At 34.5% G+C, this 27,807-nt stretch overlaps 1 pseudogene; it reads left to right on the forward strand.

The window, feature by feature from the left end:
• The window catches only part of LOC129233261 (L-2-hydroxyglutarate dehydrogenase, mitochondrial-like), a 30,776-nt pseudogene extending 12,227 nt beyond the window's left edge, over nt 1–18,549 (forward strand).
• Nucleotides 18,550–27,807: the final 9,258 nt, after the last annotated feature.

Here is a 27,807-nt window from a genome sequence, read left to right on the forward strand (position 1 = left end):
GTGGTCGAAAACTTCCTTGAATCAGAAAATATCTAGCGAATGACGTGGGCAGAGAATTCCCCTGATTCGAACCCTATTAAACATGACTGGGATATTCTCGCGAGAGAACTTCCAGCCCATTCGTTCCCGCCAAGCTCCGTTCCGGAGCTAAAAAGAGCTCTCCAGCATGCTTGGAACTGTTTGAGCCCACAACTCATCCACCATGTCATAGAAAGCATCAGTGATCGGTGTGCAGAGTGCATGGCTGTCAGACGTGGTCATACACATTTTTAAACTTCAGTATCATATTTTTTTTTCTTTTTTTGTGTGTGAAGAGCAGATTCCTCATACGCCTAATTTTCTTTCAAACTATTCTTTTGAATAATAAAAGTAAAAATTACAGTTTTTTTTAATAGTTTCATTGTTTTGTAACCGTGTTGCACTCGCATATCACGTTTACTCCTATTCCTATGTATATTTCATTCATTACTCACATAAATAGCAATTATGCTTAACTTTTGGACACCAGTGTATATATATATATATGTATAAATTAAACCTCATTAATATCTATATTTATGCATTACGAATAGTGCAGTGAATAAGAATTGGTTAGATTACACCGCTTTAGTTTTCGACAGTTTCGGACACTTTTGGACAGTTTTAGACAGTTTTGGACGGTGAAAACCTCCTGTCCTGTCCTAACCAGTTTTGGACAGTCCAAAACTCAACCCTGCATTATTATTATTATTTGTAAATGTCAATTTTTTGTCCTGGAAACTTTAGTGTAGGTAATCAATGTCAATTCCTTTTTACTTTTAGTCTTGTAGGACTTGTCTTTTGAAGTCTAATAAATACAAATTCTCTTACATGTAATGTAACTTTGAAAAAAATAGGGGTTTTAAATTTCAGGGGCTGAGTCTAGGCCCAGTAAGCCCCAAGCGTTAATCAGGGCAGTTTACAATTCAAAGTTTGAAACGTATGTCCGCAATCCTGTACTTCTTTTAATTTTGTCGCATAAAATTTTAATGTTGTGCCTTTCTCGTTTTCCTTGAAACGAAAATTTTCTCGACACATTAAGCATAAAAAATGTTTTATTTTCATTTATTCAAAAAATTTTATAATTGTTTTCACGACAACAATTTTCATTACAATTTTAATACATATTATTTTAAAGAAAAAAAATTATTTTGCATATTATTTTAAAGAAAGTTCTAGTTGTACTTGATTTTTCTTCCACTTTACTGGCTACTGAAACTTGACAACCCCCTTACAAAAATTACTGGATCTACCCCTGGTTTGGGGATAGATACAACTGTCACCCCCCTTTTTTATGGGGGGGGGGGAGGAGGATTGGATTGTCCAAGGAAAACTTTTTACTATCTAGTTTTATATTTAGAATGGTTTGAGAATTTTAATTTCTTGTTTTTTGTTTTATTCGGACATTAGTTATTGTTCTTCCTATTAAAAAAAAATGTTCAAATGTGAAGGAGCAACGAATAAACTCGGTTTTCGTTTCACAAACTTCTTTTCTTTCCCCAGAGCATCCCTTGCAAGTGGGTGGTGACCTGTGGGGGGCTGCAGTCGGACCTCCTGTCGGGACTGACGGGATGCCCCCCGGACCCCCCGATCATTCTTTTCCGGGGGGAATACCTGGTCCTGAAACCGGAAAAAGCCAAGATGATCTCCACCAACATTTACCCGGTAAGTCTTCCATTATGAATTCTCATTCCTCAAATTTCAAAGTGACTCGAAAAAAGTTCTTTTTTTTTGGGGGGGGGGGGGTGCAATCACAAGTTACTTATTATCTTCGCTTGACCAAAGTTGGTGTTGCTCTGATTTTTAAGATTGCCATAATGACAGTTGTTTTTTATATTTATGTAGAGAGCGAAATTTTTGTCGTCACAGTTACAAATCGTTTACGGTTTGATTTTATTTATATTTTTCCTAGGGTTAAACTGGAAGCAGACTTTCCATCAAAAAAAGTTTATTTTCGTGTAAAATTATGTTTCTTCAGGAAAAAAAAAACACTCATATAGAGGAGCTTAAACAGCCGACCTTCATCTAAATTTATAATTTCCAGATGACTCACTCCTATCATTTAAGATGACTGAGAAATAAAAATACTTAATGTTGTACCAGACCCACGGAAATTTTAAAAATATCAAGTGTATACCAAATATTTGAGTTCATTTAGCACTTACGACCGCGGTGTATTACTCAAAGCGAGCAAGAATAGCCGGATGGTTTCCAGTCTCTTTGGAAGGTACGCATATTTTTTGCTGTTAATCGCAGAAAAAATAACCACGATTTTGAAGTCTAGAAAAAATTTCTGTCTAGTTTCATATGTAATTCGATATAAAAATATGGTATTTTGAGAAAGAGATTCACACCCCCCAACAAGCCAAATCTCGCTGCTGGATAAGACGAAAACTATTTTTTCAGTCCCTAATTTAAGAAATGGGAAGTTATTTTAGTAATTAGCACCTACGCAGATTAACTATATCATAAGCAATAATAAGTTGAAACTAAAGGAAATTCCAATTTGAGAAAAAAACATAAGCGCAAATTAGATCCGAAGATTTTGTATGATATAACGCTTTTGTGTTGTTCTTTTTCACATTTTAAATGTGTATCATTTCAAAAACTTAGTTTTTCTAATTTTAAAACTAAAAGTATGAATTTTGCTTACAAATTTACGCTGCAAAAAATCTACGCTTATGTACATTGGAAATAAAAGCAGCTCCTAGCTTAAGCTTCAAAGAAATTTGTGCAAAAACTTTTAAAGAAACACTTTTTATGTATATAATATTTTTAAAATATTTTTTTACTAGCCTGTCAATAGATATACTACCTGTTTCAATAATCCATCCAAACAGATGAACGAAAATTTGTTAATAAAAAGTTAATAATAGAATAGTTTAATGACTGCACATTAAGTTAAAGTTAGATTTAAGTTTTAACCTGACTTTATTTTGTGCTATGTAATTATCCGGTTAAAAGGCTTTCATGTGAATTATTTTCTGCTAACCAACACGTCACAAATCTTGAATAAACACAAGGTATATATTTTTTAGAAATAAACAGATTTTTCAAACGGTCGACAGAAAACAGAACAGGTACAGTATTTTCATTATCTTACAAAAAAGTTTAATATTTCTTACTCTGTACACAGGAATAGGAAAACAGGCGACATAAAATTCAAAGAAATGTCTTGATGAAGCTGGAATTCAGTAAAAAGGGATTTAAACTGCTTGAGGTTCTACAGTAGTTTTGCATAACAAAATGAAATACAATAAAGTAAAATGCAAAAAAAAAAAAAAATGTAATTACAAACGAACAATAGATTTTATCACTCAAGAAGAAACTTTGCCTTAACTGTTGGTAATCATAGAAACTAAGAAATCTGAAACTTCACCATTTTTTGGTTTCGTCATATTTTTTACTTTTCTTCAAAAAACGCTGAATTTTCCAGCGTTTTTTGCCCCAAGACAATTTTTTTGCTTTGTCCATATACTTACGCTACAATATGCTACAAGTACCCCACATTTTTCCTAAAAAAAGACAAAAAAAAAAAAAAAAAAAAAAAAAAAAAAACCACATTTCTTTTAAAAAACCCAGCTTTTATTTTTAAAAAAACCCGGAATACCCTGGATTAATGGGCTTTTTAAAAAAACCCCCGGGTTTTTGCCAATCCTGTTCTGTAATCTGTGCATTTGTGCTAAACAAGGTTGGATATTTCCTGTTATTCCTAGGCCCAAAGTTATTTATTTATTGCACCTCGGGAGAGTAAATCAATTTTGATAAAAAGTGCTTTTGTGCTTAGCAGGGCCATCTCCACATTTTTGGTTTTGGCACCTACAGCCCCTGTCTTCAAGGTGCTTCAGTTCATCTTTGTAGCGATATTTTCCTAAGTAAATAGTGTGCAATACCTTTATAACGCTGACCTATATAACGCAGTTCTCTATAGCCCGCACAACTTTTCGGATGTGAACAATTAGTTTTGCAGTTAAAAAAAGCCCTCTGCATTGCAAACATTAAAATTGTTTGGCAAATTAAATTTTTAAACAGTTTTTCATCTTTCTATCTGAATTCAAAGATTTTAAATGAAAATTAGAATTTGCAGTTTAAAAAAAGAAAAATACCGGATCACTCTTGAAAATGCAGCTGTTATGCAAACCATAAAGATAGATTACACTTTATTTTTATTGTAAAACATACAGTCGGCTCTCAGTCTACCGACTTTCGAGGGACCGCAAAAAAATCGTTCTTAAGTAGAGAGCGTAAAAAAATAGAATGCTTTTAACACTACAGTGGACCATCTGGGACCGCGAAAAGTCGTCTTTAAACAGAGAAAGTCGTTAAATAGAGCGTCGTTAAACGGAGAGCCGACTGTACTTTTTGAATAGTAATAATTATTGCTTTTTTGATTGTGAAACATACATTTTGAATAGTACATTGTACAATTATTGCTTCAATACAAACTGCAGTTAAAACTTATTCTGAAATGCCAATATACAAATATATTCTGAATATATTAGTTTCACAATATGTGAGATGATCTATACAGTAGAAGACCATTATAATGTACACCTCGGGACCAGAGCTTTTGCGTTATACAGGTCTTGGCATTATATAGGTCATTTCACTAACTTTTAAAACTAATATTGAAAATATATCTATATACTAGCACTTCAGAATAAGTTTTATCTATAGTGAGTATTAAAATACTAATTATACAATGAGTCATTCAGAAATAAATATGTTTCTTTATTACAAGAAAGTGAACTATGCTGCACTTCTGCTAGCTTCATGGTTTGCATAACAGCTGCATTTTCAAGAATCATCTGGTATTTTCTGTTTACTCTGAGTACTCATTTTCAATTTAAAAGCTTTGAAATAAGATGGAAAGATGAAAAACTGTTTCAAAATTTAATTTTCCTAACAATTTTTATGTTTGCAAGGCAAAACAGGAGGATTTTTTAAACTTCAAAACTTATTGTTTACTTCTGAAAAGTTGTGCGGTTTATAGAGAATTGCGTAATACAGATCGGCATTATAAAGGTATTCTACAGTATAATGCAAAAACCCGAGTAACGCAACAGCTCTGGTCCCGAGGTGTGCGTTATAACAGTCTTCTGCTGGATATTGAAGCTTTCTGTCTGTTACTTTTTGCAGGTCCCCCACCCGGGCTCCCCTTCCTGGGGGTGCACTTCACCCCCCGCATGGATGGATCTGTGTGGCTGGGCCCCAACGCAGTGCTGGCCTTCAAGAGGAAGGGCTACCGATTCACCGACCTCAACCCCAGAGACCTTTCGCGCCTCATCAGCTCACAGTGAGTCCGCGTTCTTTTTTTTTTAAATCTTGATAGGTCCACGGAGAGTTCATTGCTGATGTACTTTGATGTGGGGTTTGTACTTAACGTTTAGTTGAATGATGACGTGTTGTCCTCGGCAATACTCAGTACCGATTTAGCAAAGTGGAAACATCCCATTGGCTGGAAGTAGCACTACAAGTTACTGATGGGCATAATCGAGTTCTCGTAATCGAATCGCTCAATTATTCGGGATCATTCGAGAACTCGATTATCTTTTAGCAAGACATACAATCACATCTTATCTAAGCATTATAACCTATTTATAAATCTTAAAATATTATTGAATAGTTAGAGAACTTATCTTAGGTAAGTTGAATGGATTCATCTATTTAATGAAATATATTATGTTTATAAATGGTAAAGTAATTAATATCTACACATTTTTGAACATTTAATAAAAATCTTCTTTAAATAAAAAAAATCTGATCAAAAATCTCTGTTTAAAAAAAAATTAAAAAAATCACGAACCCTGATAGTTTTTGAATTGCATGAATTACATGTTTACATATTTTTTTTTTGTTTGTGTGTGTGTGGGAGGGGGACACAAGTTACCGTCCACAACAAAGGGGCCCCACAATAAAATTTTTACAAAATATCCTAACCTTCACGGGTCGAAAATATCGGATATATACATATGTATCAAAATATTCGGATATATGTCAAAGTAGCGGATATTTTCGAAAATATGATGACCTTTTCGAACCCTGATTTGGGGCCTCCACTCCTTTGCTGCCCCGGGGCCTCCACACTCCCGAATCGGGCCCTGTCTGGCACTCAACGGATTTGGAAGCGGCAGGTGAAAACAGCATAGGAACATTCAAGAAACATTATATATGTTCGAAAAAAAGATATCCGGCCTTCTAGACTGGACTATTGGTTAAATGAAGTAAGCAGAGACTCACTAAAGATGAAATTAAAACAGAACAAGACCACTGGTGGGTGTCTGTGACAGAACTGTAGAAAAGGGAAAAAAAAGGCCCAGTCCCAAAATAAATGAAAATACAACTTTGCCATTGCGAAGCTGTCGACAGGTTTTCCCGTTTAAAACAGTCAAAAAAAAAAGGAATAAAATCTCACACATTTATTTATAGTATTTGACATATTTGTTTATTTTATTTGAATCATCTTCATACTTTACTTGTTTTGTGTTCAGTGCATTTACCTAATACTTCACTTGTTGAGCTTTGATTCACTGTGCCTGAGTTTTTTTTAAACTAATGGTATCGTTAATTAGTGTGATTTAAAAAAAATTATTGATAGTACTGAAACTGTGCAATAGCTACTAAACAAATAAAGAATGAAGAAAATCGGTTGACAAGCAGAAGAGAAAAAGATACACCAAGTTTTTCCTTTATGTAGTTGTAAAGTTTTTTTTTCACAATTCTGATCGTGTTTATACAGTGGACCCTCTTTTTACGCGGGGGTTGCGTTCCACGGAAATGCCGGGTAAATCGAAACTGCATAAATTGAAACCTAATACAGTAGCCCCTCGTTATATCGCGCCTCGTTATATTGCTCATTCGGATATATCGCTCCTTTCTTCAGTCTCCCGAAATATTAAAGCATAATATAAGAAAAAAACTTTGCTTTAAGTTTGAAGCCATTTCTGAAAACATATGATATTGCTCAGAGAAGGTCTCTTTTTTCTTTATTTTGTCAATGACCAAAAGGAAGCTATTCTTCTGGATTTGCTGGAAAAGCAGCAGCACAACTCCTGTCATCCAAATATACATACCCGTGCAGTATATTTCAGCTGAAGATAGTCTGCAAACTACTGGACATCTTCTGTTGTATTCATACATTACCTTCACAATGAGTGAGAGACATGAAGCAAGTGTCATAGTAGCCCATGTAGAAGAGAACATATGCTCTTATTTTAGTACAGAAAAGATTGGTCTTGTTTGCATAGACCGGGATTAGCATCAAAGAAAGTAAGAATGATCTGGACGGGCAAAGGAGTTTTCTGTAAACAATGTGGTTACTTTTACTTTTCACATCCTTTCTACAGCAAGTCAAACGGATTAGAAAGTCTAAAAGTCTATTGGGAATAGGAGGGTATTGGAATGCTCACTCTTAATCTCTCGGTAGCTCAGTAAGATCGTCTTCATTCGCCATTTGATGTTCTTTCTGACGGTGAAAATTTACTTAAAATTTCGATAGGTGTGATAGTACATTCGTGAACTACATCCAAACCATTAAAAAATCTTGTCAAAAAGAACGAATGCTAATTTACTTGTGTATTGGACTTATAACTATTTTTAATGATCTCCGTTATATCGCGCTTTCGGATATATCGCTCTTTTTCTTTGTCCCCCGAAAAGCGCGATGTAATAAGGGGTTACTGTACCAGTGTTAAAATAAGGGTTTTGTCCCGCAGATAACAAAATACTTCAGTCTAGTGACAAGCAATTTCAGGGCCGGATTTGGAAGTGTGGAGGCCCCGGGGCAACGAAGGAGTGGAGGCCCCTAATCAGGGTTCGAAAAGATCATCCTATTTTCCAAAATATCCGATACATTGATATATATATCTGAATATTTTGATACATATGTATATACAGTAGAACCTCCCTTAAGGGACACCTCCGAATAAGGGACACCTCTATTTAAGGGACACTTTTTCTGGTCCCAGTCCCTTTGAATAGGGACCTCCATGTATTTGCCTCTAATTAAGGGACACTCTATTTAAGGGATAGTCACATTACAAAAAATTATGTGTATGCATAAGAAAGAGTGAATTTACTGAAATTCAAGTTTCACTTTTCCTCTAGAAATTAATTGAAGAGAGTTTAACATTAACATATATTAAAGAAACAAGTATATATTGTAAAAGTTTGGCTGAAAGTTACATGCACGATTTGCCCATCAAGATATTTATTCAAGTAGGCTCAGGGCCAAAGGAGAGGGCAAAATCTGACTAGCTTTTTATGTAGTAATTGAAATGTGAATTGAATGCAAGACATTGTAAGTTACGTGACATGAAGCAAGTTCATGCAATGAATTACTTCCAAATAATTGCTTTATGCTGCAAAATTTTTTACTTGCCAAATTTTTGACTCAATTATAATTAATAAAATAATGAAAACGTTAAAAAATTAAAAATTTAAAAAGTGTGAATTTTATTTAGTTGTGTATGCAAAGTGTATAGTATTTAATCTTAACCGTTAATAATCTAAGTTCATAAAAAATATTAAGTTAACACATTGCATGCATAAACAACTAAAATACCTCCCAAGAAGGGACACCTCTATTTAAGGGACAAAATGTCTGGTCAAATTAGTGTCCCTCATTGAGAGGTTCTACTGTATCCGATATTTTCGAGCCGTGAAAGTTAGGATATTTTGTAAAAATTTTATTGTGGAGGCCCCGGGACAGTAGCCCCGCCTGCCCTCCCCTAAATCTGGCCGTAACTAATTTTATGAAAATTTAATGTGTACTTATATCGACTTTTATGCGCAACATGCATAAAGAAAACTTACATTAATTTAGTGTTCTGTTTATAAAAAGGAGCTGGCCATGATAGTCTTTTGGCAGTCATTAAGTATTTTTCTTTCCATGATAGAATCTTCCTCCACTAACAAATCAGAAAGATCATTTCCATTGTCTAGGAATAGCTCAAAATGTTCAATGTGAACGTTTTTGATTGTGTGTCAACGACCTCGGTATCCTCGTTGGTTTTGGCCTCCTTTGTCACTCCTGAAAGCTCTTCTTCCATTGAGTTCTGAACCGTGTGAGTTGAATAACTTTACTTCTGGAAAGAGCTCTGGAACCCAATCGCATAAAATGTCTTCGGCGGTTCAAGCTCGATGATTAGCACACCAAAATGCAGTCGATCATGCGTCATCTGCAATCTTTAAGAGTTTGGATTTTGGAAGAGGAAAAATGTTATCTGTTCGCATTGCCGCATTCATGTAAAACTGAAACTCATCCACGTAAAATAAAACAAAGGCGTCAAATCTTAAAAAGCGTATCATCGAAACCACGTAAAATAAACCCGCGTAAAACGAGGGTCTACTGTATATAATATGCTCGTATATAATTTTTCGTGTTTTAAAAAACTAGGTATTTGTTGACGGACCTACCTACAGTCACTTCTACAATGAACATTAAGAACATAGAAGCGATGCAAAGTCTAATTCTTGTTTTTTTTTCCTCTCTCCAGGGGTTTCAGGAGGCTGGCCAGCAAGCATCTGCTCTTCGGCCTGAACGAAATGTACAAGAACTTCAACATCGGAGCCCAAGTTGCGGTCCTGAAGAAATATTTCCCTGCACTGACTACCTCTGACGTCGTCAGGTGGGTTTTACTTTCTCTTCGTATTTTTTTTTGAGGGGGAGGGGGGAGGGAGAAAACAGTACAGCACTGTGCTGCCGTCAGCAGGTAAAAGGGGCGGTCACTGCAAATTTTTAATATTTTTTGCATTTTTGTTTTCTATTACGTTAGCTTTATTGCACAAGCTTCCTGTTTTGGTTTTCGCCGGAAATTAAAGTTCAATTCCAACATTTTGCTGTTGAAATACACCGCCAGCTCAGTCATTCCAGCCGAGGACTGTGGTTTCGTGCTCGTTAGCACTCGTCAGCCCGGCATAGGAAGGGACTGAGCTGGATTTGGAAAACCTCTTGAGGAAGCTAAGAGTGCCAAACAAACTGGTAGCTAATATAATTAGCACAGACAAGTGACCGATGTTGTTAATTTTACGAAGCATGCATGTTCTTCTTCGCTGCCTGCCCGTATGTTGGTTATTTTACGTTGCTTGAATGTTCCTCTTGGCGAATTATGTCACGTAAAATAAACAAGATTACAGTGAAATAGGTAGACATTTGCACAAGATTAGACCGCTTGCTCCTTTGTCTCGACTCTGTTTTTCAAGTAATTAGCTTACTATAACCAAGATTTCAAGAAGAAATCAATATATTTTAGATTACATTTCAGATCAGTTTTGATTATGCCTTCAAAGTAATTACTTTTTCACGTTTTTAGTTTAGTTGCTCAAATGGTATGTTAAATTCAAACTTAATCTTTTTACATCGCATTATCCGTAATACGCAGGAAAATACGGTATTAGCTACCAGTTTGTTTGGCACTCTTGGCTTCCTTAAGAGGTTTTCCACCTCCAGCTCAGTCACTTCCTATGCGGGACTGATGAGTGCTAATGAGCACGAAACTGCAGTCCTCGGCTGGAATGACTTAGCTGCCGGTGTATTTTATGTATTTCTGCCTTAGCCCCAGAGCCTGATTACTGCAGGGGCATGTGGGGTACAGGCCCCTCCTCTTAGATTTCAGGGGGGCCAAAATCCCCTCAATTTATCCTGCTAATAAAAAAAAAATAATGATTTCACTCAGAATCTAGAGTACAATGATATCGTTGATAGTTTTGCAAATGCCAGGACAAGGAAAACATCTATTTGTTGGTAAAATTCCCCTTAAAAATGTGATCTTTTTGCAAATCAGAAAACTACTCCAAGTTTACTCTGTCTTTACTAATAAAAATTATATCATAGATAATTTTGGTTTACTTCAACGTTTAACCACATTTTATATATTTATCGTATACTACTACATCTCTTCTACTTTTTAAATGTATATATTATATTGTGATATGAGGTACCACCGAATTTAGTATGGTTGTGTAAAAACGCAAGTATTGAAATATTTTATTGCTTCAACATATAAAAAAATTGGGAATGGGGGGGGGGGGCACAAAATGAATTTCGTGCCTGGTGTCTTCAAAAATCTTAGTCAGACCTTAGGGGGGCCCTGAAATAGAAATGTGCCCCATATACAATATCAGGATGATCGTGCTCTGCTTAGCCCCGGCTATAGGGCGGTAACTTACTGAAATTTTCTTGTTGTTAATATTGAATCCAAAACCAGTTTCTTCAAATGTCTGATTTCTGTGGATACTGAGGTTTGACCGCCCAGCGTAGTGTACTAATCCATTAGCTCACTATTTGCGGGTTTGGGAACTTTATGTACAAATTCGGTGGCAATACAGTAGAAGACCGTTATAACGCACACCTTGGGACCAGAGCTTTTGCGTTATACAGGCTTTGGCGTTATACAGATCAATTCACACATTTTGAAACTAATATCTTCAGAATATATCTATATATTAGCACTTCAGAATGAGTTTTATCTGCAATGAGTATTAAAGCACCCGTATTAAAATTAGTTATTCACAAATAAATATGGTTCACAATCAAAATCCTGCACTTCTGCAAGCTTCATGGTTTGCATAACAGCTGCATTTTCAAGAGCCATCTGGTATTTTCTGTTTACTATGAGTAGGGGAGACCGGGGCAAGATGACGAATGACTTAATTTTTACGTTTTAAACTAGGTAACTGCATCAACTGTATGCTACTGGCTCTCCTATCCGATGTTCGTTCAGCAACAGTATAGAGACGCTGAAATCGCCATATTTGTGTTAGTTCTGAAGCTCTGATTGTTTACCGTTGCCACGGTATAACTTTTATGCATGTGTAAATAAGCTCTGCTGCATATACATATAGGATATATCGCGTCTCTTGAGTATTTATGAGTAACTTAGTTTAAATACTACCCATTACCATGAATAAATGTTAATTTATCGCCTTTTTTTATGGCAATGGAGAAGAATCCGTTCAAACAGGCAATCTGGGGCAAGATGACGGGCAGCAACGCGGGGCAAGATGAAGAGCTTGCCTATTGCCCGTGTTTCGGAATTTATTAAACTAACTATGTTGTCCACTTGATTAAATTCCTGTAAACGCTGTGCGTTTGTCCACGCGACCTTGCGCTTCTCTTCTGATGCTAAAGGGCGCATTGAATAAGGGAGGTATCGTTCGAAATCGGGTGACCAGGGGCTATTTATAAACTAGTTGACCAAATGACTAGTTGAATGAATTAAACCAAGCAAAGAATCTCCTGCTCTGTTGATTATTGACAATCATAAATCTCGCATAGATTTGCAGGCTATCTTATATTGCAGTGAAAAAACATTATCATGGCTGGGTTGCCACCCCCAAACATCGCATCATCTCTAGCTCCTAATGCGTCATTTTTCAGCCGATTAAACACCTACTATAGCCAAGAATGTTACAACTTTATGGTCATTCATCAAGGACAAACTATCACAGGAAAAAAATATTAGTGAGCTTTTGAGCACCGCTTACTTTAAAGCAGCTATAGTTGGAAATGCCGATAAAGGGTTTAAAGAATGAGGCATCGAGTCTCATAATTTTCTTGTTTTTAGCGGACTATGACGTTGTTGGCTCTGAAACTGATGATAATAGTGCTAATCCTCAGATCTTGGGAGTAGAAAACCAACATATAAACCTTCCAGACGAAGCAGAAATTATGGCAAATGCTGATTCCGATACACCAAAGAAGCCTGTTAATGTTTTTGATTTCATTGCATTGCCTAAAGCAACACAATTCGAGAAAACAAAAACTGAAGCTCAAACATTCTTACAAGCGCAACCATCAAAGAAATGTCAGAACAAGGAGAAAAGTGGAAAAAAAAAAAGAAATATTTTAAAAATCAGGGAAAATAAGCTCGTGAAGCTAAAAAGGGAGTAAAAAAAAACTCAGATCAAGTTCCTGTAGGCCCAAATATATTACTGTGGGCCAGTATTCATGCTAAACAATGCAGTTGCATCAAATTCAAAGAATAGTGTTCTAAGATGCCTTGCTTGGAGAATGGAATTTTGTGACCTTCCAACAGAAGAATAGATCCAGAGTTGTAAAATCCAAGAGTGGTGGCATGAGGAATGTTTCAATCGTGAAAATGATATTTTTATTTGTGTCTATTGTTAGCTGCACAACTTAACACTTGAACATTACGCTACAATGCATTACGATTAATTTGATACTTAGTAACATGTAAAAACACAGTTACCATTTGTAAAACTAGATAACATATTCAAAACATAAAATATGTTCAACCTTTTTCAACGTTGTCATCTTGCCCCTAGGTCAAAGTCATCTTGCCCCAGTACTGGGGCAAGATGACGATTTGTTAAGGTTATGAAAAAATAAAAATATCCTTCGTTATTTTTATTTGAAAAATTAAATGGTAATATATTTAATACTACAAAGGACTACTCTAATAGCTCATGTAAAATTAATTTTACTGTCCTTAAAAATAAATTGATAAACCACAAAAATTGTTAGCATAGTCATCTTGCCCCGGTCTCCCCTACTCATTTTCAATTTAAAAGCTCTGAAATGAGATGGAAAGATGAAAAACTTTCAAAATTTGATTTGCCTTACAATTTTAATGCTTGCAAAGCAAAACAGAGGGATTTTTTAAACTTCAAAATATGTTGTTTACTTGTGAAAAGTTGTGCGTTTTATAGAGAATTGCATTATATAGGTCGGCGTTATAACGGTCTTCTACTGTAATTTATTTGGTATGCCTAACAGTTTAGTTTCTGCAATTGATACTTGGGGATTTGGCTAATAATAGCCCATTTGGCTTGTTTTGAAAAGAGCTGGCCAAAAAAGAAAAACTGAAAAGGATTAGCCAAACAAGTGTTTGTCTACTTTCTTAGTCAAACCATTGATTTGACTTTTTTAGCGATACATTTTTATCCATGTAAAACGGATAAAAATTTCATGTATGTAGTTTTTAAAGCGCGCATGACAGTTTACTTAATATTCACCATACGGAAAACGTAACGTCCCGAAACTAAATAAAAAGGGTAAGATTAAGGTCTAAAATTTTCAGTCGCCTATTTTTAGGGTTACCTAACAAAATTGGCCTTCAGAGTGTAGATTTGGGTGTATAAGAACCGGATTTAATTTCTTATTGCCACATTTTAAGGGGTCTAAGGACCTTCAAAATTTTCGATTTTCTGGAAAAAATAAATGTTATGTCTAATTTAATTCTGAACAACTTGATACCTTGTTTATTACCATACGCAAAAAACTTTTCAAGTTATGGTAAAAATGCGTAAACTTTCCCCATAGAGATTTATGTTAACAGCAGCTGTTTAAGCCTCTTTTTCCCAGTTGTTGGTTTCTCGTTTTGCGTGCGTGATATTTCAGAAAGTTTTTTATGTATTTCCGTAAAACTTTTCATGCATGTTTGTCTGATTTATTATTATGATCTGAACCTAAATTTTGACTAACAAATTAAAGTTAATATTGAAAAAAGCATTTTCACCCAAAATTTTAGAAAATTTTGATATTAACTTATAAAGCAAAAAAAAAAAAAAATTAGGTTCAGATCATAAAAATAAACCAGACAAACATGCCTTAAAAGTTTTACGGAAAAATATAAGAAACTTTATGAGATATCACGCACGCAAAATGAGAAACCTGAGAAAAAGAGGTTTAAACAGATGCTGTCAACATAAATCTGTATGGGGAAAGTCTACACATTTTTTCGATAACTTGAAAAAAATTTTGCGTATGGGAATAAATAAGGTATCAAATTGTTCAGAATTGAATTATACATAACAGTTATTTTCTTTTCAGAAAGTCAAAAACTTGGAAGGATAAGGGTCCTTAGACACCTTAAGCTGAGATAAAGATTATTAGGAAAATGTTTTGCAACTCTGAAGTCATCACAATTAGCGTTTCAAACATTTTCGCTGTTGTTTTTTATTTTCGTGATTTTGTTCCTCTATGCTTGCATGAGTTTTTGGGAAAGTAGATTACCCTCTAAATATTTCCAAAATGCCCAAAAAGGAGGGTGAGTTTCCAACAAGTTGGCTATTTTTGGCCTGAATTTTTGCCTGGCAACCTCAGTTGTTGATGCTGGATTTTATGAAAGTCTAAATTACAAATACACACTCTTGAATTTATGACCAGCTTCAGACCTGAAAGGATACGGGGTTGGCCGATATGTATCAGTCGATATATATCATGATATATATCCGATATTTATTTTGAAAACAGCATGTTATTTTGATATTTTTGATATTTATTTTTCACCCGCAGTATTTTCAATATAAAAATTACATGAATCATATTAATATTGTTCATTTATTTTTGAAAATAACTAAAAAGTGATGTACTATATTTTAAAGATATATTGATACATCATGAATATAACAAAGTGATGTAATATTCATCATTTACTCGTATTTTATATTCATATTAAAAGTGCCTAATTAAATATTAAACATTGAGCTCAGAAAACACAGCTCAGAAAAAAGAAAATGTTTTGTGACTGTGTATTTCTGAATCATAAAAATGTGTAAAAGTAACTAACAAAAGAAAAATGAGTTTCACAGCTAATGCTAAGTAACTCAATTAAAATTGACAAAAATGTAAAATCAAATATTAGATATAAATAATGAAAGAAACCTTATTTTAAGTCTACATATTATAATAAGAAAATAAGAAAATAAAGAAAATATAGGGAAATAAAGAGTGATTTGAGGATGCATTTACTACATTGAAGACTTTAATTTGTGCTGATTGAAAATATCGGATGAATATCAAAATATCCGATATATATCAAATTATTGGATATTTTCAATATTTTTAAATATTAAAATATTCAATATTCGAAATCGATTCAAATCAATTCGAATTTCGAATCAATTCAAATATTTCAAAAATATTTTTCAATATTTTTGAAAATATCATGATATTTTCGAACCCTGGAAAGGAATCGCTGGTAATTCAAGTCAAACTACAAGACTAAACTTCTTACTCCAATGACTAAAAAAAACTATGGACCAGCCTTTTCATAAGAACTCCATCGGCAATATATAATAATTATTTTATTCACTAGTCATTTCTATTTTGTTACCTTTAGTTTTTTTTGCTGCAAAAACAATCCCGAGCTCTCACATGGTAATCCATGTTGTCGAGGGATGAAAAAATCGTACATACACTTCAGCTTTTTTTTTTTACTGAAGCAATGTTAATTCTTAAATTTTCATTTTCCCACTTTAAAAATAAATATTCATATGTATAAAGTTGCAACTTATGCGTTTATCGTGAATTTCATTTACGCCAAGTGTTTTACACATTGGAGCACTCGGATTGGCCGTCGATGCATCCTTAGCTTTACAAAAGAGGTTGAGAGGTTCGTCTCATTTAAATATTGGCATACCTATTAAATTGCATGTTGAATCTCTAAAGGCGATATTTTTAAATATTGCCTGTAAAGATTCAATCTGACAATTTCTTGAGCAGTCATTCTCAAACTCTTTTTCTCTCTCATACAGGGGTGCCCATCCCCCCCCCAAGTTTAATGGCGCAAGTCCCCCCTCCCCCCATATGTTTTTCAACCCTCTTTTCCTTTTTTATTTTTTAGCTCTCTTTTTTTTTTTTATTTATTTTTTAAAAATATTTTTTATTTATTTATTTTTAATTATTATTATTATTATTATTATTTTATTAGAAAAGTTATGACTTCTAATGACATACACATACACACAAACTAAATAAAAAAGTGAAATAAAATATAAACAGAATAAAATAAATTAAAACAAATAATTTAAAATAAAGCTAAATCAATAAATAAATTTAAATAAATTAATTTAAAAAAAATTAAAAATCGCTTCCAAAAATTTTGATGGTGCAACTTGCGCCATAATCCCCCCCCCCCTGTGGGCACCCTTGCTCTCACAGGAGTTTTTTTTTTTTCTAAATTTTAAATTAAACTCCTGTTTTTTTATTGTAAAAATACGAAAGTATTTTTCAAAAAGACATGATTTTATTTAATCGAATTGGTCAGAATGTCATATACTGCTGTAGTATGAGACAAAACTAGTCTGTGAATTGTGGACTGGAAGCATTGTAAAAGGCAAATAATATTGATTCAGGTTTTGAATTGAAAAATATAAATGGAAAGAAATTTTGCAGCACAAGAAGAAATTCATTAAATTTTTTTACAAATAAGTAAATGAATTAAGGGGGTATTCTAGTCTAGAAATGCAAAAAAATCGATTTTTTTTCCTTTCATATCCTTAGAGTTTAGACATTTAAGAATAAGTTTCTAACAGGATTTATGGAAACTCAATTATTTTTGGAGTTACAGTTCGTTTTGTCGAAATAAACTCTTTTGCTGAAATGAGACTGCAAACTTTAAACGCGTTTTTCTCGAAACTAGTTTTTCGATACGGTCGACGAGATATCTCGAGTTCTAATGCACCGATTTACCTAAAATTTGGTACAGACTTTCTTAGTATTATCAAAATTGTCTCAACATGGGGGTTTTTGTATTTTTTGATTTTTATTATTTTTTAAAAAATACCAAAGTTTAAAAAATGAGCCAAAAATTGAACTTTTTTCTCAAAACGACACTATTCTGTAAAAATTTTTATTTTCAAATCGGCTTCGTCCAGACAATTCTACACCCTCGTTTAGTAAAAAGTAACTTTGACTATATGTTTCAGACCACCTGGAGGATTAGAATCATGTCAACCAGGAGACCCCCCCTTTTTTTAGAGTCCCCACTTGGCCAGCCTCCACCAACTTCAATTTTGATTTTTTTTTCAAGTATTATGCATTTTTATACTTTTAAAGTATCAATAAAAAACTGATAAAAATGGATAATGAAAATAGCTACTGTTTTTTTTTCTATTACGCTTGTAAAAGCACCTTAAAATCAAGCCTCTAGACTAGAGTACCTCCTTAATAAAAATTAGCCTGTTTATTTTCAAAGTTTATTTTTTTCTTTCCTCACTACCTGGCAAGTGGATAGTTTCGGGAATGTTGTTTAACATCGTAAATAGAGATTCAAATCAATTGAATCTCTATTTACGATGTTAACCTTTCCTCACCACCTGGCAAGTGGATAGTTTCGGGTATGTTGTTTAACATCGTAAATAGAGATTCAATCAATTGAATCTCTATTTACGATGTCAACCTATGTGAAAATTCCTCGACCAGTCGTTTTGAATTCCCTTTCTCCCTCCCACAGGGGACCCTCGGGAGTGAGGGCCCAGGCCATCGCCGAAGACGGAGAACTGGTGGACGACTTTGTGTTCGATGAAGGTCGCGAGGAGTTCCGTGGGAGGGTCCTGCATGTGAGGAATGCCCCCTCTCCTGCTGCCACCTCCTCCCTCGCCATCGCCAAGGTGGTTGCAGACAAGGCAGAAGAACTTTTCAGGCTACGCAGTCCTTCCTGACACAGTGAGGTTTTAGAACTTTAAAAAGAATTGCGGCGTTGATTTGTTCCATCGAGATGTTATTTCATTAAAATCGACTAATAGTCCATTGCGACTCACCATCGCATTTGAATCTCTACTTTTTTAAGTAGAACTATACAGCTAGACAAACTTTTGTGCTTGTAATATACACAGTCGATTCGCAATAACTCGAACGTAAAGGGACCGACGAAAAACTTTGACTTATCGGAAGTTCTACTTACCGCTGGTTTCCGTATTCAACATTTTAATACCGAAACCATCGGATATTTTAATTAATATGCACATATACAGGGGTGATTGTGTTCCGGTATTTTACCAAATTTCCGGTATTTTCGGACGTATTTCCGGTGTTTTTATGTCCGAAAATACCGGAATAATGTTTTTTTTTTTGTTATGCTTTTATCTCCCTACCTCCGCAATTTTTTTTAAATTATATAATACTCATCAAATATACCTGCAAGAGCCTTAAGATGGACACCTATCCCTTAAGTTGGACAAATGTCCAGATAATTTTGTATAACACAAGCTCAAAAGTAACTTTGTAATCCATTAAAAATTTTATTAAATGTGCACGCACTATTTTGACTCAGAACTATTTTAAACTATGGCAAAGGTGCACTTAAGTAATAGGGGCCAAAGATTACTCCCCCCCCCCTGTTCTCGCTTCCAAACTGTCAGGTATTTTTTGATGAACTCACAATCACCCCTGCATATAACCGACAAAATTACAGAAATTGAAAGTTTTTAAGCTCATGATGCGTAGTTTAATCAAAAATATTGAGAGAAAAAAGATCAAAAACGTGGTCTTGATTTCGATACTGCCAGCACCACTTGAACAGAGCTGGGCGGTCATTCCGAGCTCGTCAGCTTGCGAGATCGAGATTCTACCTCACGTGATTGGATGTGATGTAGAAATCTGGCAAAGTAGTATTCTAAACTACTCGAACTTAGCTTGTGGCTACGTTCGAGTAGATTAGAATACAGTCAACCCTCGTTTATCGCGTTTAATTCGTTCCAGACTTTACCGCGATGCCTGAATTTCCGCAAAGTAGGATTCTGTATATACTTTTCTACTTAGAGCGCATAAAACTTATTTACGGCAATTTAAATAGGTTTTTAATCATAGTTAGAGCCCTTAGACATGAAACAGCACCCTTAGCCACCATTACATTTCTATTACTTAACATACTGCACAAAATATGAGAAAATTAGATATGTTAGACGTAATAGATATCACATTGTTAATTATTGAGAAATAAACTACACACACACGCAGTTCTTTCACACTACCACTAGTCTATGAAAAAACCTCAACTTGTTCGATGAAGAATCAATTGGCCGTTAGTGACCGTAGGAGCCCTCTTTCTTCGTCTACATTTACGTATACAACTTAAAAAGCTAGTGCATTGCTGAACACCATTTACAGATGTATTTATCCCCTAGTAATATAATACAGTGATTTATACTTTCCAGTTAGTGCTTAACAGTTAAAATGAGATAGTGATTCCCTACACTTACTTCTGCAATTTTATACCTCCACGTACAACTAGCCTGTCAGACCTTAGTTAAAAGTTTACCTTACTGAAAAGACATGCACTTTGTTATTCTTTTGTAGAAAAAAGTTTACACAAGCGCATAAAAAAGGCTAAGTACTATATTTGAAAAAAAAAAAAAACGAGAAAAAAACGCCGATGTAGTGAAATTGCGAAAGTCGAAGCGTGATGTAGCGAGGGATGACTGTACTACTTTGCCACATTTCTACGTCACAACCAATCACGTGAGCGAGAATCTCGATCTCGCAAGCTGATGAGCTTGGAATGACCGCCCTGATCTCCTGCTTCAGGGATGGTGCACATCGTCGTTCGTTTCAAATTCGGATTCCATTTTTCTTTCAATATCATTGACAGAATATTTGCTTAGACATCTTTAATGCTGTTTGACCACAGATTGTATGTAATTTGGCACTCTGCCAAGTAAAGACAATTCCATCTGAATGAATCTAGCAGGGAAGATGGGAAAATAAGGATGAGATTTTGATGCACTTGTTTTATGATGTCACTAGTGCCTTATTCATTTATTGCATTCTCTAAAATAAAATAAGGGGAAGCAAAAGTAGTTACCAAGGAAACAACAAAAAGAAAAGGAAATGTTTTCATTTCGTTCAGGAACGTAAAAGCAGAATGATAAGCTCTAAACTTTGTTGTGAATAAATAAATAAATTAATTAATTTTTGCCGTGAGAATATAGATCGAATATACTTTAGGTTTAGAAAATGTTGCTGTGAGCAAATTTTCATTTTTCCAAAACTAAGGCTAAATAATAGAGAGGCAAAAGTGCCCATCTGTAACAAACCAACTAACACTCCTATAAACTAATAGATGCTTCCATTTCCGTCTATAAACCGGATATTAGACTTCCCATGTAAAAGATGGTCAGACAGTAGTAAAGAAAACTCTTTCTGTCTCTAGGAACTTATTAGCAAACGATCGAGTTAAGGAAGGAAGGGGAACGCACTTTAACTTAGGTCAGCCTTTGAATTAAAGGTACAACTCGACAGCTCAAAAGCAAATTTGGTAGTCCTGCAACCGGGGGTGCCCACAAGGAGGGAATTATGGCGCAAGTTGCGCCATCAAAATTTTTGGGGGTGATTTTAATTTCTTTTAAATTTATTTATTTAAATTCATTTATTTACTTATTTTTAAATTGAATTATTTATTTTACTTTATTTTATTCTGTTCATGTTTTAATTTGATTTATTTATTAGTTGCTGTGTGTGTGTATATTATTGGTGTAGTACAGAACTTTCTAATAAAATAATAATTAAAAATAAATAAATAAATAAATTTAAAAATAAATAAATAAATTTAAAAATAAATAAATTTAAAAAATAAATAAATTTAAAAATAAATAAATAAATTTAAAAAATTTAAAAATAAATTAATAAAAGATTTTTTAAAAAATAAATCAAATTAAAAAAAAGCTAAAAATAAAAAAAGAGAAAGAGGGTTGAGAAAAACTTTGGGAGGGAGGGAATTTGCGCCATTGAACTTGGGGGGGATGGGCACCCCTGCCTGCAACATGTCAACGGTGTAAACAGTACGGTACAACAAAAGAAAACAAGCGAACTCATTTCCGCACATGTAACTCCTTTATCGCACAGTGGCTCAGCAGGTGCTCTTCTTGCTTTAGAGGCCTATTGTGCAGGATCCACAAGTGAAGGTGAATTAATTTTTCTCCCTTAGTCACTTGTTTGTTTGTTTCTTTTTTCTTTTCGTTCTTTCAAAATATATTTCAAGTGATCTCGAGAAAGACTTCGAGTTAAAGGAAGTTAACTTCGAGATATTGGGAATAATTAGCATGGAATTAAAGATAAAGGGTTCAGGACTTGATGAAAACTTCAAGTTATTGTAATATTGGAGTTATCGGACTTTGAGCTATCGCCAAGTGACTGTGTAATGAAATTGCATTACAACGAATACCAATACACCAAAATGCATTTTCAGTCAAAAAAAAAAAAAAAAAAGGAGCATCACATGACTTCCTTTTACTCCAATTTAAAGTCATTTCCCCATTATTGGTAATTTTAATGTGATTCAATTGTTTACTCTTTAAATAACACCAACAATGTCCAAATTGAAACCAAATTAAAAAAAAAAATTGCCAAGTTGGCGACAAAACTTGGCGACCAAAAGAGTGGCGATATATCGCCAAGTGTCCGAAAAAATGGAACACAACTTGAGTTTACGTCGAAATTAACAATGATTCCCCCCCCCCCAAAAGGGGCAAAAGACCCCTTTAGAAACATCCGAATGCAACCAAAACAGAAGGTGCACAACGAGACCCCACTAGGAATCTACGTACCAAATTTCAACTATCTAGGACATACCGTTTTTGAGTTATGCGAGATACATATGCACATGCATACGTACATACGGACGTCACGAGAAAACTCGTTGTAATTAACTCGGGGATCGTCAAAATGGATATTTCGGGTGTCTGTAGGTTCCTAGGCACATATCCACGTGTGGTCGGGTAGAAAAAAAAAACTCAACATTCATTTGGGGGTGAGCAAAATAGAAATTGAGGCCGATTTTTGAGTGAAAACTTTTTTGCGAATACAATACTTCCTTTTTTTATAAAAAGAAGTAAAAATGCACACAATTCAAACTCGTTATAACCGGATTTCACTGTATATAAAAGAAAAATTTTAGAAAGAAAGGCAGTTAGTTAATCATGGCAAGCCTGTTGATTGGCTAAAAAAATTTTATGTATGCCTTTGAACATTGCATTGAAAAGCTTCTTAAAAACCATCAGAAATGATTTTTAAACGGAAATAAACCTCTCTAAAAGTTTTGGAAAATGTTTCAACCCAGTTGAAAAAAATAATTATAAATATTTTAAATTGTGGCCTGTGTTTATAATTTTAAAGAAGACATATCTTGTCCTTGAGTGGCCAGGGTGGTTGCAGACAAGGCGGAAGTACTGTTTCAGTCTACAGGATCCTTCTTAACACAGTGCTTGAAAACAGTAGTGTCATCCATTTGATCTGCCCAAATATTGGATATTATTTTATTGAAATCAATTTAGCTTACCATTACAATTAGTTTTCTACTCGTTGATTAGAGTTATGCTTTCATTTTCTTTTCCCTTTATTGGAAACAGTGTTGCCAGATCAGTGGCGGATCCAGCCGATTGTTTTGGGAGGGGCCATCCGAAAATTTTGAACAACTCCGAACTCCATAGAAATTTTATTAAAATGAAGTTTTAAAAACTCAATTTTCGAAGTATCGAGACATTAGGTGAGGGGGTGGATTTAGGAATCTCCCTCGAAAGTGTTTCAAAATTTACAATTCCGAGTAATTTTTAAAAATTAAGAAACTAAAAAGGCATTTTGTCTATTTTTGATGATATACGGAGAAAGGTCAGGTTTCGGGCGCTGGTCCCAAAATACTTTTTGAAAATAAAGCTTAGAAACCAAAATATTCTGTCATTATGCAGTGAGAAGTTAGAAGAGGAGGGGTGCTCTTCTAGCTCTTCAGCTGTCCAGCCTAAAAATGCACCTTTAGGTAATGTTTCCTTACGTTAAAGGAAGTGTGAAGGTGCTTAGAATCCATCCTTCCTGGAAATATTTTGCCTTTGAGGCTCTAAAAATTCGATTTTTAACTATATTTTTACATACATATTTTAGAAAGGGAAAGGGATGGAAGATTCGTGAGCTCCTCCAAAAAACCTCATTTTAAAGCTATCATCACGATATAAGGAGGGAGGGGTACCTACCAAAAATCATTTGTAATTGAAGTCTCAAAAAATTCCATTTAAGTTGCGTTTAAGCAAGTTAAGTGATAAGGGCTGGATAAACTAGTTTCCGTTGACATTTTTTCCAAATAAAAGATTTAAAATGCAATTTTTTGCTACATATCAAAGCATTTGAGAAAGGGCATGGGAAAAGGGGTTCTCCCCCTAGTTTTGAAATTAAAGCCATAAAAACGAAAATTTAAGGCCCTCTTTGGTATTGCGAACAATAGGTATACTTTGAGAACCGCAGCATTTAGAGATCGTCCGAGTGTCTGTATTTGGAATCAAGAAATGATGTAAAAGATGGGAGAAAATTTTTGGAAATAAAAGTTTTGTTTTGAGGATAGGGATATAATTTGTCTCCCAATTAACTTCTTTTTCAGTAAAACACATGTGTTAAATTGTGTTATCTTCTCATAATATTTTTTCTTTCTTTTTCCTTAAAAAATTCCAACATCACAAGGCCTTGGGAGGGGCCATGGGGGCCATGGCCCCCCATGGCCTCTCTAGATCCGCCCCTGTGCCAGATGGTTAAATCCAGATTTCCCCAATTCCCTTCCAACTTTTCCCCTAAAAGCGATGTTTTCTAACAAAATTCCCCAAATTCAAAAATAATTTTTCCACTAATATTTTCATAAAATGAATCGACTCCCTCTAATATTCTTGTCTCTTAAAAAAATTTTTTTCTCCCCAAATAGCCAAATTTTCTTATAAAATTCCCCAACTTTTTTTTTCTTCCCATTTTCGCTTTTTTTTTTTTTTGTTTTTTTGTTTTCTTTATCTTTATCTTTCTTTATCTTTACTAATAATAAAGCTGAATGTCTCTCTGTCTGTCAGGATCTCTAGCAAAATTATCATAAAATGGACGAGTAAATTACTATCTGACGTGGAACCGTAACGTGGGCAAGTCAATTTGCGAGAAACTCATCATGCATTATTTGTAAATATACAGGGGAACCAAAAGACCTTTTCATTTTCTACTATGGGCAAAGCAGTGCGGGTGCCACTAGTCCTAAATAGAAGCGCCTGACCGAGAGATAAGAAATAGCCAAATGTGTTTTTTTTCCTACTTGAATTTACTACTCTGCTTCTGTATATACATTTAAACTATGATTTTTGTATATCCAAAAACATTCTTCATCACACTTATTTTTACCCGTTTCACGTATCAACTAGTTACTCACACCAAACTATTAATGCGAATTCCGTAGCAAAATATTCCACATAATGCGAAATGTGAATTCCATAAAGTTGAGCAAAGCTAAACCAACGCTGTTTGATACAAACAATGTAACTACTACTTCTTGACGCGAATCAAAATACGAAAAAAATTCTTTTTTCCCCGAGGTTTTTCCCCCCAGATTTTCCCCAAGAAAAAAACATCACTAAAGAATTCCCCTCAAAACTCATTTCCCCAAAGTTTCCCCAGAGAGCACCGGATTTCCCCAAAATGGGGAAATTTCCCCCAATCTGGCAATACTGATTGGAAAACTAATCTATATTACATAGGCAACACATACAAACATAATCAGAAAGATTTATATAACCCAGGAATTTACAAAAGCCCGATCTCACAAGGACTATTGTAATTTTAAAACTTTTGAAAACAAGATTGTTTTCAGGAATGTTGTCAAACTCTAAATACCCATCTCATATTCAAAGAAAAACCTTACAATCTTATGTGTCATTAATTCAGATTTAATCACAAATACATTGACTTCAAAATGCGGTCAACATCTTTATCATGTAATGCATTCATGTGTGAATTCTTTCAAGAAAGAAGTTGTCTGAACTACAGCAGAGTTCGTACTCAATTTCAGAAATTAAATGAAGGAGTTTTGAAGGAGTAAAATGAGATTTTGAAGGAGTACTAACGGGCTGTCCTTAAACAATGTTACACTTTTTTTCAACATTATTTGACCCCCTTCCCCCTTTTTTCACTCCACTTCACCTTACTCCTCCTTTTGTCACACGTCATATTTTTTATAAACATATTGCTACAATAACAGTGAGATGTCACTTTTTGTCACCCTCGCTCTTCCCCTTGTCACACTTTCATGAACCCGTCTTCCCCTCAAGGCATGACATCCCTTGTGGATAACACTTCGTACAATATCGTTACTATGATTTATTAAACAATTGTTTTTTCAACAAAATCACTTAATATAGTACATCTACTAATGTATTTTCAATATTTAAATATTGAACAAGCTGACTTTTGCTACTGAGAGTGTGGTGGAGTTAAAAGCAATAATCATAATACTTGAAAAAATAGCCAAGCACCATTTAAGCATGATTTAATTCACTTATGAAATGTCTTAGTCATCTAATAATATTTTCACTTTTAACTTTTATGACTTCTATGACCAATTTATAAATCACATCAATTTATAAATCACTTTATGCAAAAAAATATATCAAATTACCTAAATTAAAATCGCTCTAATACCTTCACCCCTGTGACAAAGCTAAGTTATCGATCGAAGTATTTTAAATTACTGTCATAGAGGAAGATTGTGTAGTCTTGATCTAAAAAAGAAGGAGTTTTGAAGGAGTTGAAACCAAAATGAAGGAGTTTGAAGGGCCCTTACAAAAAATTTCCTAAATGAAGGAGCATTGGAGGAGTTTTGAAGGAGCGTACAAACCCTGTACAGTGTTGTAAGTGGGGGGAATCAAGGAACGTTGGTCTTCTTCTCATCTTTTATGTCCTCAGAAAATTGAACAATCAATTTGATTTTCTGGCATAAGTTTCATTGCCATGCATGATTTTTTATTTCAAAATGTTAAATCCGTTGAATTTTTTAATATTTATCCTTTCATAGAATACTAGTGGTACCCGCACGGCTTTGCCCGTAATAGAAAAATCAAAAGGGCTTTTGGTTCGCCTGTATATTTACAAATAATGTGTGGTGAATTTTCTCGCAAATTGGCTTGTATCCATGTTACAGTTCCACGTTATGATAATTTCGTATCTCGCCAATTGGCTTGTGCCCACGTAACGGTTCCACGATATAATTTCGTAATTTACTCGTTGAATTTATGATAATTTTGTTCCTAAAATTGGAATAGAAAAAGAACAAAATCGAATTTTTGAAAAATTGCTTCGAGGTGCACACCCCCATGCTACAAACTAACTGTGTGCCAAATTTCAAGAAAATCGGCCGAACCAAAAGACCTTTTAATTTTTCTATTCCGGGCGAAGCCGTGCGGGTACCACTAGTGTTGAATAAAACAGCTTTTTTATTTTTTAAATACAGTAAAAGTTGAGTTCTTTATGTAAGAAACTGTAGTGTATAGTTGAGGAATGCTTTAAAGCAGTTTGAGGGGTGTTTACAAATGTCTAAAAAATTTAGTATGTTTCTAAGAAATGTTTATGCATACACACATGTTTATGCATACAACGCGAAATTTCGACTTACACCAAGAGTCTTGGAATGCATTCCTCGCGTAAGTCCGGACTCGACTGTAGTACGACAGGAGTATTAGGCGGATTGGATTTCTCATCGGCTAATTAATTTTTTATTCGAGAAAACCAATTTCTTGCCACTTTTGAGTACAGTCGAGTACAGGATGCGTTCCAAGACACCTCGCGTAATTCGGAATTTCGCGTAGTGGAACAACGTATGTTCAGAAATTTTCTATACGCATACCCAATTGTTTCAGACATTTGTAAACACCCTCCATATTGTTTCAAACCATTTATTAACTATATGTTGCAGTAAGATAAATAAATACCTTTGTGCTGAACAGTAAAGTAAGACAAAACAACGTAAGTAGAAGCACAAATTTGTAAATTACTGCAGACACGTGTTTCGGCGTTACAATGAACGCCTTTTTCAATGCAAAAAAAATGAGCTTACACTGTAAAAAATCTCGGAAAACTCTCTGAATATACAAAAAAGTTTTCCGTAATACACAGATTCGTACGCCCTCCGCAGTTTTCTGCTATAATCAAAAACCTTTCCCGTTTAGCAAGAAAGTAAGAGTCGACGCATGCGCAGCTCACACGGCAATTTTATAGTCCAGCAGCAAATCTAAACTGAAACTTTCGAAAGCACGCAATGA

Source organism: Uloborus diversus, unplaced genomic scaffold (assembly GCF_026930045.1).
Source record: "Uloborus diversus isolate 005 unplaced genomic scaffold, Udiv.v.3.1 scaffold_302, whole genome shotgun sequence".
Taxonomy (NCBI): domain Eukaryota; kingdom Metazoa; phylum Arthropoda; class Arachnida; order Araneae; family Uloboridae; genus Uloborus; species Uloborus diversus.